This window comes from Pyxicephalus adspersus, chromosome 1, assembly GCF_032062135.1.
Source record: "Pyxicephalus adspersus chromosome 1, UCB_Pads_2.0, whole genome shotgun sequence".
In the NCBI taxonomy this organism is placed as follows: Eukaryota; Metazoa; Chordata; class Amphibia; order Anura; family Pyxicephalidae; genus Pyxicephalus; species Pyxicephalus adspersus.
Window position 1 is genome coordinate 115,626,864 of NC_092858.1, and position 12,316 is coordinate 115,639,179.

Below are 12,316 nucleotides of genomic sequence, written 5' to 3' on the forward strand. Positions count from 1 at the left end.
AAACAGGAACATTCATATGATTCTTATCTGTGCATTGCAGTGTGCTAAAAGGCAATGCCATTGTGGGTGAAGCATTTGTCGTTTGCATTGGAGTTAGTCAACAGTAATGTGTGAATCCAGCCAAATTAATTTGATTAGCTGGAAGAATAGATGAAGGAAATTTTAGTATGTATGCTTTCACACTATTTTCCACCATTTGAGGAACATTTGAGAATAAAGTTTGGTATATATATCTCAGCAGCATATTACATACAAATACTTGTGTATGAACATGTTTTTATTGTATTAAAAAGCTATGTGTATCACTTGTTAATAAAATCTATTGATCCCTGAACACATGTAATAATACAAATAACATTTGGTATTTTAGGATTTTGATTAGTGCAATCAATGGATATCATATTCTGATCATCATATACTACTTATATTTGTAATACCAATGGAATTGAACAAATGATTGCATAACCAGAATACCACACACAATAATTAAGAGTGATATGAGATTCCATTTTTTATTTGTAAAGACACTTTCCTTAAACAAAAAAAGAACAAATGTCAAACATTAACATTTATGTTAAATAAATCAATTTTGAAATCCCTATTCACCTCCTGGGTCCTGTGAGGTAATGTAGGCTTGGAATAGGCACTTAGAATCATGGGGATGTGTGCTCACCTTAATCAGCTTAATTTACTAAATTTGTATGTACATAGGCTCAGTTCGGAATGTAAGTATGTACATATTCCTATATTTTTATAGTGAATGAGTAGACTAGGGTCTACCTGCAGCATAAACCAAGATTATTGGCACAGTAAACAAGCTTCCAAATTTAGTAAATCAGACCATTACTATTCCTGAATGTTTTTTTGTTAACACATTAGCAGGATTGTCTACAATCTATCAATATTACCAGATTTTTACTTTAGAATTTACTGTCCCAGATTGTCTTTTTCCATATCTGAGCCCAAAGGAGTTCCAGTTATAGGTCGACAGATCTTTCTCTCTTTCCACCAGAAAGGTTCCTTCAGGTACAGGAATAACACGATTGGGAAGGGTTAATTCACCAGACCATAGCTGACCAGCTGGGAGCATTTTCTTCTTCCTACACAGAAAGTCATATACAGATTTCTTTTTCATTCTCCATGTGGTAAACAGGTTATCTGAGCATGGCAAAGAACTTGTCCAGTGATTCTTCTTAGGCACCAGATTCAGTGCTTGTCCTGCAGGACAGATAATAGGCGAAAAATATCTTAAGAATGATCATGTTTTCTTCATAGCTAAACTAAAGTATTTTTCTTCTTTAGTAGGGCATAGAAAAGGTAAAAACCCAGTTAGGTTTTATCACTGATTGTGTCATATAAGTGAGGCAAAACCTTAAATTGTAAAAAAATATGGGCTAATCTTCCAGTAAGAACACTTGTTAAGGTAATAACTAAGAGAAGATTTTATTGAACTTTTCTTACCTGTTGTGTTGCCTACAGATCAATCCTGATAGGACACAAATGGGAAAAAAAGCAAAAAATATAGAAACTTAACAGGGTTTTTTTTAAATATTCGGTATTCTGAAAAAAAAAACTTTAAAATTGGCTTTAGATACTTTGGTATTGGTGATTTACCTATGCACCATAAAAATATAAAATAAAATAAAGTTGAAGTGTTACAAGCGCATGGGAGTTATATCATTCGGGTCTGTCCAATCAAGCAAACAAAAGTTTCAAACCTTGAAAAAAACCTGAAGATTTTGGAAGTACAGATATTGTATGAGATTACTGATATTGCCCCACTGAAAGAGGTTGGTTGCTTTGCATGGTAGGCTAATGAGATGTGCATTGATTGCAGATTATGGCAAAAAACTCCTGAACATAAAATATTTTGCTTGGACTGACAGTTAAATTCTACTAATTATATTCTACAAATTGAATTTTTTTTATAGAGGCAAACATGTGTTTTGCTAAGGAATAGCGCTTGCTTATTTATTTGGGGAGATTGAGTGGGCACAGATATGATGAATATAAAATGTTTTTTCTATTTTTTTTGTTTTTGTATGTTTTTTTCGCACAGTGACAGACCACCTTCAGTTATAGACATCCCCCTCAGTAAAGGCCCCCTCAGTGCCAGCCCAGTAGTGACATGCTTTGCTGCAGAATCCCACTTAGTGACAGATATCCCCTCAGTGACAGACCACTTCTTCCTGACAACCTTCACAGTAGCAGTCCCCCCTCAGTGTAGACCTTCTTACAGGCAGATCTCCCATAATGGCTGAAGTAAAATGTTGTGAAAGGAAAATTGATGAAGTTCTCTTTACTGACAGATTTGGTTTCTTATGACGTTAGAGAAGAAAAAGAGGAGGCTATTTTTGGAAAGAAAATAATATATATTGGTAATGAAAAGTAATGTTAACAACAATGTGAGATACTAACATAGTACTCCCATGCTGATGGTTCTACACATAGTCCTTCTAAGCTGTGCAATAAGTTAAATTTGGCAAACAAAATGTCTTGTCCCGTAGCCCAACACGTTTTGCCGAAGGGCATTTTTCAGGGCATAAGGGAGACATATATGTGTTGAGTTTGTCAATGTACTTTGTACAAGATTTGATGTTCAGTCAAAGGACATATGTAAGGGTCCACTATAAGGTAATGAAGTCCGTATGGGTAATTTATTAAAAACTTAATCACGGCAAGTATCTTAATCACAGCAGGTATACTTAAGAGCTGAAAGTGGAGAGAAAGCTAAAAAAGAATAGCCTTCCTCCCATGCATAAATAATTATGATGACAAAATAGGATCTAGATTTAGTAGTATTGTAAAGAGTAAATAAAGGTACCACATGTATTTCAAGGTGCCAATGAGGGATAGTCTAGAGAATTAAATTAGATATGAATCCAAAGTTCTCTATATTGCAATTAGGACTAAAGAATCCAAAGTATTTGAATGTTCTTAAGGGAGGAAAAAGTCTGGATCTTCAAGAGGCAATATTGGAAAATTCCAATACTGTGGAACAGTGGTGGTATAGTGAGAGACAGGATGCCTGCAGCTGGTCTAACACCCTTGGTCGCTTGTTTAATATAACTTGGAATCTTGCATGTCTAATGTAGTTGATGATTACTTTCATGTGTTTAGGAAACCTGTAATTCCAATAGGTGAATTACAGTGTTCCTATTTCATTTTTGTATACCCTATTTTTCCCTAGTCAATATTTATGCAGGAAATGGACAATTCATTTTCAGACATTAGAGATTACAAAAGCATTAGGTAATGAGGATGATAAGGATATGGCTAGTAAATTGTAAGCAACCTAAAAATGAGAAAATAGGAAATAGGTTGTTAGCTAACGTGTACACCAACACAGCACTGCGTGATAATCGTATACTGAATTGAAATATCTATTTGAAGAGGAAGGAGCTTTATATTTTTACATTTTATGAATGTTTGAAGTTAATACAAATTTATTTCTCTTTACTACCTTAAAATGTTTTTCTAAAAATAACAATCATTTTGTTAAATATATACAAAAAATCAATTTCTACACCAAAGGTATATTTATATAATTTGCATAGTAATTCATTTATTTATTAATTCAACAAAAAATGCTTGTTTATTTGTTCTAGTGTAAATTGGAGGCAGTTAAATGTTCTTGGGTTAAGTAAGAATGTTGCTGTAGGGCAAACAAAGCAGAATTGAATTGGCTTAAAGATGGACAAACATATATATATATATATAATGAATTGACTAGTGGTGGGCAAATGTACATAAAGCTACCTGAAAGGAATTAGGTGGAATGAGTGAACTAAAAAGAGCAATATAAATTACCAAATTTATAAACATTTACGCCTACCAACATGTTTTCAATTTATATATGTAAAAATGTGTTAATAATATAGCACTGGGACAAAGCCGTCAGTAAAGGAGGCAAGCTTTGTTTGTTATAACAGGGCTGCCACCGGCAGGTGAGTTTAAAGCAGACATAAACTCACCTCTCATCACTTCATTGTCACTCCATCCTGATTATTCAGGCCAAAACAACATAAATTCTGCACATGCAAGTGGTAATTGATCATGCTTGGCCAGTCCTGGTATGCAAGCACAAAGAACTGAAAACAGGCAGTTTTTCGTTTTTTTTACAGAAGGGACATGCAGCCCCCTTTATCTCTCCCCTTACTTTTTCATCACACAGCCTGGAAAGAGAACTTGAAATGCTCCACCCTTGCAGAGCCCGAGTTTATCAATTCTTCTGTAGTGTCCGCTGACTTTGTGGTGGTGGTTCTGTTGCCTGTGTTTCCCTTATGTCTTGTGAGGCAAATACAATAACAAAAATAGCGTGACTGCTGTAATTTCTTTGTTTACAGTTACATCTTCCTGTTCAGCTCAAAAGGTCAGTTTTTGCATCAGTGCCATCCAATCACATAGGAAAACACTCTTGCAGAGCGTGGGTGGGGATTGTGGGCAAGGAGTTTGGGTAGTGAGAGAGGAGTTAGAATAGAGAAAAAGGCCATTAGAGGATGACAAGATCCATAGTCCCAAACATAACATGGCTGTTTTTACATAGATAGCGGCCAAGGTAATGCACCATTTATGCAACAGCATCCATCACACTCAACCTAAAGACTTTCTAATCCCAATAATTTGATCAGAATGAAAAAACAGGTACATTTTGTTAAATAAATCACTATGGGAATTATTTCTAAATATACAAATCTCAGAAAAAAAGTAAATGCTGACATTTCTCAGTCTCACTCATTAAAAAATACTTTATTTAATTCTTAAAAGCATTTTATTATTAGTGTTTTAATAAATAAGGCCAGTCCAATCTTTTCACATATACAACACTGTGCAAAAGTGTTAGGCTTGAGTAAAAAAATGCTGTACTGCAAGAAATAATGATTTCATGAACATAAATTCTAATGTTTTTTTTTCTTAATGGTTTTTAAAACGAAGGGTGAGCTAACAGAAAAAAAAATCAAATCAATACTTGGTGTGACCAACCGTTGCCTTCATACCGGCATCGGTTAGTATAGGTGCATTTGCAAGTCAGGCATTTTGTTTTTCCCAAAGGATATCAGAAGATTTCTAGCAGAACTATAAGCTTCCAACTTATAGTGTGGGATCCAGGTACACCTTATGGTATCCACTTCTCAAAGAAGTCTGGGCAGACAAAGTCTTTATAGTTGAGTCACTTCCAAGTGGCTCTACTATGCACAAAATCATAATAAATGGGGTGTAAATTGACCACAGATGCTCTGAGTCAAAATTTTAATTATTTGGCAGAAGGCAGTTCACCAAATTTGGCAGAAGGCTGTTCACCAAAGGGCTGGGGAACGGTTCAATTATGAGTGCCTTTAGGCAACAGTGAACTGTGGTGGAAGCTTCCTGCAGGCCTGGGGCTGTATTTCTGTGGAGTTGGGAATTTGGTCAGGATTAAAGGTGTCTTCAATGAGAAACGCAAGCAGATACTTATCCATCATACATTCTAATCAGGAAAGCACCTGATGGTCCCCAATATTATTCGGCAGCAGGGTGATGTCCCCAAACATACAGCCAATGGGATCTTGAGCATAAAGAAGATCAAGAGCCCTGGAAGTGACAATATGACTTGTACAAATGCCTGGTCTCAAATTTATTGTGTGTCTAGGATTACATGAAGAGACAGAAGCATTTGAGGCAGCCTACATCCTCAAAAGAACTGTGACTGATTCTCTAGGAGGTTGGAAACAACCTTCCTGCAAGTTCTTTAACCTCCCTAACGGTTCATTTCCTTCCGGTTTTATATGTCTAAAAGTGGTACATTGTTTTTCATGAAAATTTATTTCACAATATAACAGTATAAGTATAATAAAGTTGGAAACACAAAATCATATAAAAATAATAAATTAAACTTGTAATTAATACTTGTACTATTTTATTATATTGTAAAATAAATATTCATTCATTCATATAAATCCAATGCATTGCATTCAATACAGTTATTTTGTATTGAATGCAATACAAATGGATTTTGAATTTCCCGCCCCGCCCCACCGGCAACCTACACATGCACCAATGTCACCAGGAACTTCCCCAGTGACTCGAGTGCAAAAGACGCCGGAGGAAGAAAGAAGAAGACAGAGATAGCGGCGATGGACAACGCGGGACGTCGGCGGATCAGGTAAAGCTGTATTTACTTACCTTCCCATAAGTTTACCTACCCCAAGTGTGACTCGGGGTTACCGGTTTCAGCAACTTTTTTCTACCCTGAGTCACGCTCAGGGTTACTGCTAGGGAGGTTATAAAACTGTGTTGAAGTGTACCAAGAACAGTGGTGCCCAACTTTTTTTTCATCTAAGGGCCACTGTTGACAATAAGATAAAACTCTCGGGCCACATTGCAAACAAACATTAAAGATGTATGTTTAAAACTAGAATAGTTTTAATTTAAAATTAAATTAAAAGGTTTCTAGTTACCATAATTATTTTATTTTGCTCCCTTCTCACCATTCCTGTACCAAAGAGCAGAAACTACACCATACAATGTGTCCTGCCACTTATAGGGCTGTGCTAACCTTCTTTGTACCCCAAAATTTCTGCAATGAGTACTGAGAAATAGAGATAGCCAAGATGTAACGGATAGCCAAGATGTACATTTCTTTACCACTACATCTTCAGGTCCCTACTTCTCCCTGTTCCTGGGAAATTAGGGTTCACAGAAGGTAAGTGGCCAGCTATGTGTGACAAGGTAGTACGGTATGACAGATATAGTTTTTCATTTCTTGTAATGGTACCATAGTGTTAAATTTTAAGAGGAGTTAGCCACAAGAGTCCCCCACATGCAGTTACATTTCCTTTTTCATACAGAGAAAATGGGATTTACAGAGAGTAAGTGATATGATGGGTAAAAAAATTGGGGTAAAAAAACAAAGCATTTACATTAGAATAGTGCAAAACGTGGAGGAATAAGAAAGGAGAAGTGGAAGGAAGAAGAAGAGGGGGTAAAAGGGGTAAAAAAAAGGTAAAGGGGAAAGAGGGTATAGGGGAAGGGAAAGATAGGAATAGAGAGAAGTTAGGAAAATGCTGTTAGAAGGGGGGGGGGGTTTACAATTACCCTCTACCTAACTGAGTCATTGTCAGAAACAACACCATCATTATAGAGTGGGGTGATTTCAGAGATACCTCCTCTCCCCCATTGTTAGGATTTCTTCTAACAGGAACAGGAAGGAGATCATTATTGGTAGTATACGCTAATATACTTTGCTGTATTTATTGTAATATTGTAAGTTAATGCATATACAGTACAGCAAACAACAATGAATCTCAAACACAGTACAACCAACCCTAAAACATACAGTGACAACAAGCTATTTACAGCTATATGCTATAGACTGAGAATAATTAGCAGGGACTGGCTCTATATAGCACCTAACTTAGCAGAAATATGAACAGGGCTACGACAGGATTTCAGAGGGCTAGTGGCCAGAGCACCAGCAAGTTTCAGATACAAGGACACAGATCCAATGCTAAGGCATAGCAAGGCTCGTGAAGCCAGAATATATAGGCCTACAAATAACAAGCCCCAGGTATAGCTGGGTTGCTGTATCCTGTGATGATTCCCACGGCTGCATTAATTGATGAGCACAGCCGCGGAACTCACACTAACAGGAGGAGTACGGCAGCTGCATTCATGAATGCAGCCGTGAGAATCCTCCTGTGCGTGATCCCCGAGCACTAGAGGTTAAATGAGGGCTTTCCCTCATTTAAGGTCTAGTGCCTGGGGATCGCGCACAGGAGGATTCCCACGGCTGCATTGCAGCTGCCGTACTCCTCCTGTAATGATTTCCTCGATCTTCCAATGGGTCCACGAAATCTGTTTCTCAAAATTTCACTGACCCGTTAGAAGTTCAAGGACATTTTCGCTCATCCCTATTGTCTCTGACATTCTCGCTCATCCCTACTGGGCAGCACTTGGATGCTATTGAACAAATCTTGATGACACCATTCAGGTCATTGAACATGCCACTTGCATTTCTGAACTGGAAGAACGTTTTGACGAGTTAGAAAACAAATTAGATGACCTGGAAAATCAGTTCAGACATCATAATTTGCATATCAGGGGCCTACCTGAATCCATAAAAGCCCTGGTTGTGGCAGTGCATCACTTTTTGCATTCCCTACTTCCAGACTTGGATAATGCTCACTCAAAAACTGACTGCACGCACAGGACTCAGCTCTATCAACTTTTTCCACTTTTCAAGTAGGGGAAAACCTGATGCAGGATCATGGTCTAATTTCTTAGGTCTCCTTCTCCCCCAAAACCAGCGGGGGGAAGCAAAGCTCCACTTTATTCTTTATAACAAACAATCTAAATTGGCTTAATCCTCTTCATTCCTAATTTAACTGTGTATCCAAATGAACTTCTTTCTTTAGCTCCAGTTTATTTTATCTGGAACTTTTCTGAGTGCCTTATGGACCTGACTTGGCTGTTATGACTCTTCTACTTTATTGATGACTAAGTAGAAGTTTATATATAATGCTGTGGATGTATCTTAACTTTTATATTTCACTCAATGGTAGGGGTATCCAAGCCCTCACCCGTTGGATTCTACATTTGTAGTGATTTTTTTTTAATCCAGAGTTTCCTTCTCCAGAGCTCTCTCTCTCTCTGGTTACCAATATATCACACTAAATGTTCCTTGTTATGCTGTTTACTTTTTGTTTTCATTTACCCTTTCCTTTTCCCCAGGAACCAATGCTGGTTTCTGTGCTTCCAAGTCACTGGTCTTAGGCATCTCATCTTACTGGTAGTTGCGGTACTATTGTAATATTTACTACTTCTGTGACTGTACCACTTTTAATGTGTTTCACACATAAAGTTTAGGGCTTTATTTCCCTTATCAAGAGAACCAAAGCTTTACAATTTTATAACTCTATTAAAGCTGAAATCTAGCTGGGACCTATTAAAGAAACATATTTCTGAACGCTTTCAGCTCCCAAATATTGACATAAAAACTATCTGACATTCAGAGAAGAAAAGAGGTGTAGCTTTATTCTATTCTAAACTGGTGGTGCCAAACCTTTTTTCGTCTGGAGCCACTGTTGACATTGAGATAAAAGTCACATGCCACAATGCAAACAAACATTAAAGATGTATGTTTAAAACTAGAAAAGTTTGAATTGAAAAATTAATTAAATTGAAATGTTTGTAGTTATTGTAACGTACATGCATTAAATAAAGCAAATGACAAATCAAGAATTTCTGCAGCATTTTATTATTAAAAGATATACAAAACTAAAGCTATCATACAGAGCTGACCGGTCATATATTGCTCCCCGCTTACCATTCCTGTACCAAAAATCTGAAACTTCACTATATAATGCATCATGTCAGATATAGGGGGCTGCTAACCTACTTTGTACCCCAAAATCTCTGCAATGGACCCATAAGGCATCCCCCTGAAAATAAGCCCTAGAGCATATTTTGGCCTTCCAAAAAAAATAAGACAGTGTCTTATCATCGGGGAAACAGGGTAGACTTGCACATTTCTCGTAAACTATTTAAAAGAACTGCTGGAGAGAATGTGGAGCTGCAGGCACTCTATTCCATATATTGTGGCAATGTAAATCTGTACATTCCTTTTGGAATCAAGTGTTTATGCTAATATCTGGAATAAGTGGTAGTTTTTTACGTCCGAACACAGTAATGGCTCTGTTACATGGTAATATGTCCACACTTCCTAGGGGAGTTAGATCAGTAGCCACACATATCTTTTTAAATGCAAAACCAGTTGGAAAATGGAAAAATATTGAAGTGCCTAAATTTTTAGAGGTGATTTATAACCTCTTCTTTTCGAGAAAACTTTTGCAATAGCACATGACAAATACAAGAGATTCCATCTGGATTGGGAGATGTGGCTAACTCATGCTAAATGTGTCATTAGTATGTAAGGTTTTTCTTGTGTTTTCCCTATGGATACAAATAATTTATTCTTTTTCACATTTCTGGAGATGCAGTTAAAATTTACTCTTGTTTACAGAGAGATTTTATGTTTAATTGTTTGTAGACTGGACTATGCATGTCAATGTTTATATATTTTGTGTAATGTTTTACTATGTTCCTCTCTCTTTCTGACTATCTTGTTTTATTTTCTCCTCTTTTCTTTTTGTTTTTTCCTTTACTGTTTTATGTTTCTCAGGCTGAATCAGGCTAGGTTGTATTTTCCCTGTATTTTATTATTGTTTTTCTTCAGATATATATAGATATGATGCAACCATAAAATGTAATACGAGAACACAAAGCATGCACTCTGGCCAGTTTAATATTTACTGAACAGAATACATATCCAATAAGAGAAAAATTCACAAGAGCATCACCTGTCTCAGTTATTTCCTGCTAACCTGACAAATCATATGTTGCTATATCTCAGAAATTGCTAATTCACCAACTTAGTTGTTTATCAGTAACACAGTCTAAGGCCAGTTTTTGAGGGGCGTCCTATTAACTGGTCTGCATGTTTTTGAGATCTGGGAGAAAACTGGAATGCTGATTTTGCCCTGCCCACAATTTGGACCTAGGACCCCAGTGCTGCAAAGGCAGGAGTGCTAGCCACTGACCCAATGGCCCCACCTGTTAAAAAATAATTGGGCCTTAGGCAAGATGGTAGCTTGGCAACCCCCAATGCCTTCTACTGACATTAGGAAAGATTTCAGAAGGCACAGAGAAGATTCACTGGATGTCCTTCTGTGGCCCCATCAAACACCAAATGCCTAAACATGAGTTATCTGTCTAAATCAAGTGACAAACACGAAAACAGCTGTGACCAGATTTACTATCTCCCTGGTTTATTGCAGGAGAATAAAAAAGATGTAGCTAGGCCCTGAAACATCCACCAGGTCCAAGGCTCCTGACTAGATTGCCTTGTGAATGATTTAACTCTGGGGAGGAAGAGAAAATCAATGTAAATAAGCATATCATCTCTTATTTATAACATCTCTTATTATTTTAATACTAATAAAATATTTTATGTCTTTAATGTTACCAAACATTTATAAATATTAATTAGAACACATGATGGATTCCATCAAATCCCATTGAGTATAGGGTAACCTATACTATCATATCACCGACCCATCTTATACCCATATCTGTGTTACTTTCCAATGTGATTATCCTATTACCAAACCTTTCTCATAAAAGAAAGAAAAGTTTGGAAAGTAACATATATATGGCTATAAGATGGGTCGTGATATGATAGTAATAATTGAATTATGTAGGGACACGATTATAAATTAATAAGGGATTGTTTCATAATAAAATTCAAAATATTAGTATAATGTGGAGACGATGGACCTGTAACTTAAGTAATGGTTGATTTAAATGATTTGGAATATTTTTTTGCTGTAATGCACATTTTCAGGTATAAATGGTGTGCACCCCATTGATGTTGAGGACATTGAATCAACCCATTTAGGGAAAAGTGCTTTCCCCACATCAAGATCACATCAATAACTGCACTGGAATCACCAGAGTGCTTATATTTATGATGTGTATTGTAAAAACTGTAAATGCCAAAATGTGTTAATGACATATGCCTATTAGAACTCCTGTCTCTAAAGTTTGTGTATATTTAAAAAGCTTAAAAAGTCAACTTGAAAAAATTAGAGAAATATATAACATTTTCAAAGATTATGAAAAAGGAAAGTCCTGTATAAGTAAGGGTTGGGGGTTCTTTAGAGTACTATCATCAGAAAAAAAACAAAAAATTATGTAGACAGAAACTCACAACTACCTTTATTGGAAAGTAGATTAAACAAATTTAAACCATGTAAAAGGATATAAATAGAAATACAAATATAATTGTTTATTCTAAGGCAAACAATTCTATTTCTGGTTTCAGGGAAATTATTTTTAAGACTGAATGGCAATGATGTCCTGTACATTTACATTGACACCTACTTTTGGGTCTTTTAGAATGTTTTCAAGCACCCAAAAGTCATTGACTATAATGTTACCTTGATACAACTGTTTATAGTGTTCATAAAGAGGACGCTACCTTGAGTATTCCACACAGATGTTCTCACAGTCATATATTCTCTTTTTATACTACCTATGCACTGTAACTCATCTCACAGGTCATGAAATCCTAACATCAAATGACTCCCCTATGTAAATCAAGAAGATTTTGGTAACACTGGTATTATAAAAGGTTTGATAGTGCATGAAAAAGTAATAGAGCTGTGGGGAGTTCTATTGCCTGACCTCCCGGCAAGTCTGCATTTGATCAACAGTTCCTTCTGATCCTCTTCACCCTCCGATAATGTGACACAATCATCAGAAAAATTGCAGCACATGT

At 36.4% G+C, this 12,316-nt stretch overlaps 1 protein-coding gene across 1 annotated transcript in view; it reads right to left on the minus strand.

The window, feature by feature from the left end:
* Positions 1 to 1,086: 1,086 nt before the first annotated feature.
* Positions 1,087 to 12,316, minus strand: part of GOLT1A (golgi transport 1A) — a 92,384-nt gene continuing 81,154 nt past the window's right edge. The window contains exon 6 of the transcript XR_011922526.1: positions 1,087 to 1,218. The gene's annotated coding sequence lies outside the window, so the exon portion shown is untranslated. The remainder of the gene's footprint in view (positions 1,219 to 12,316) is intronic.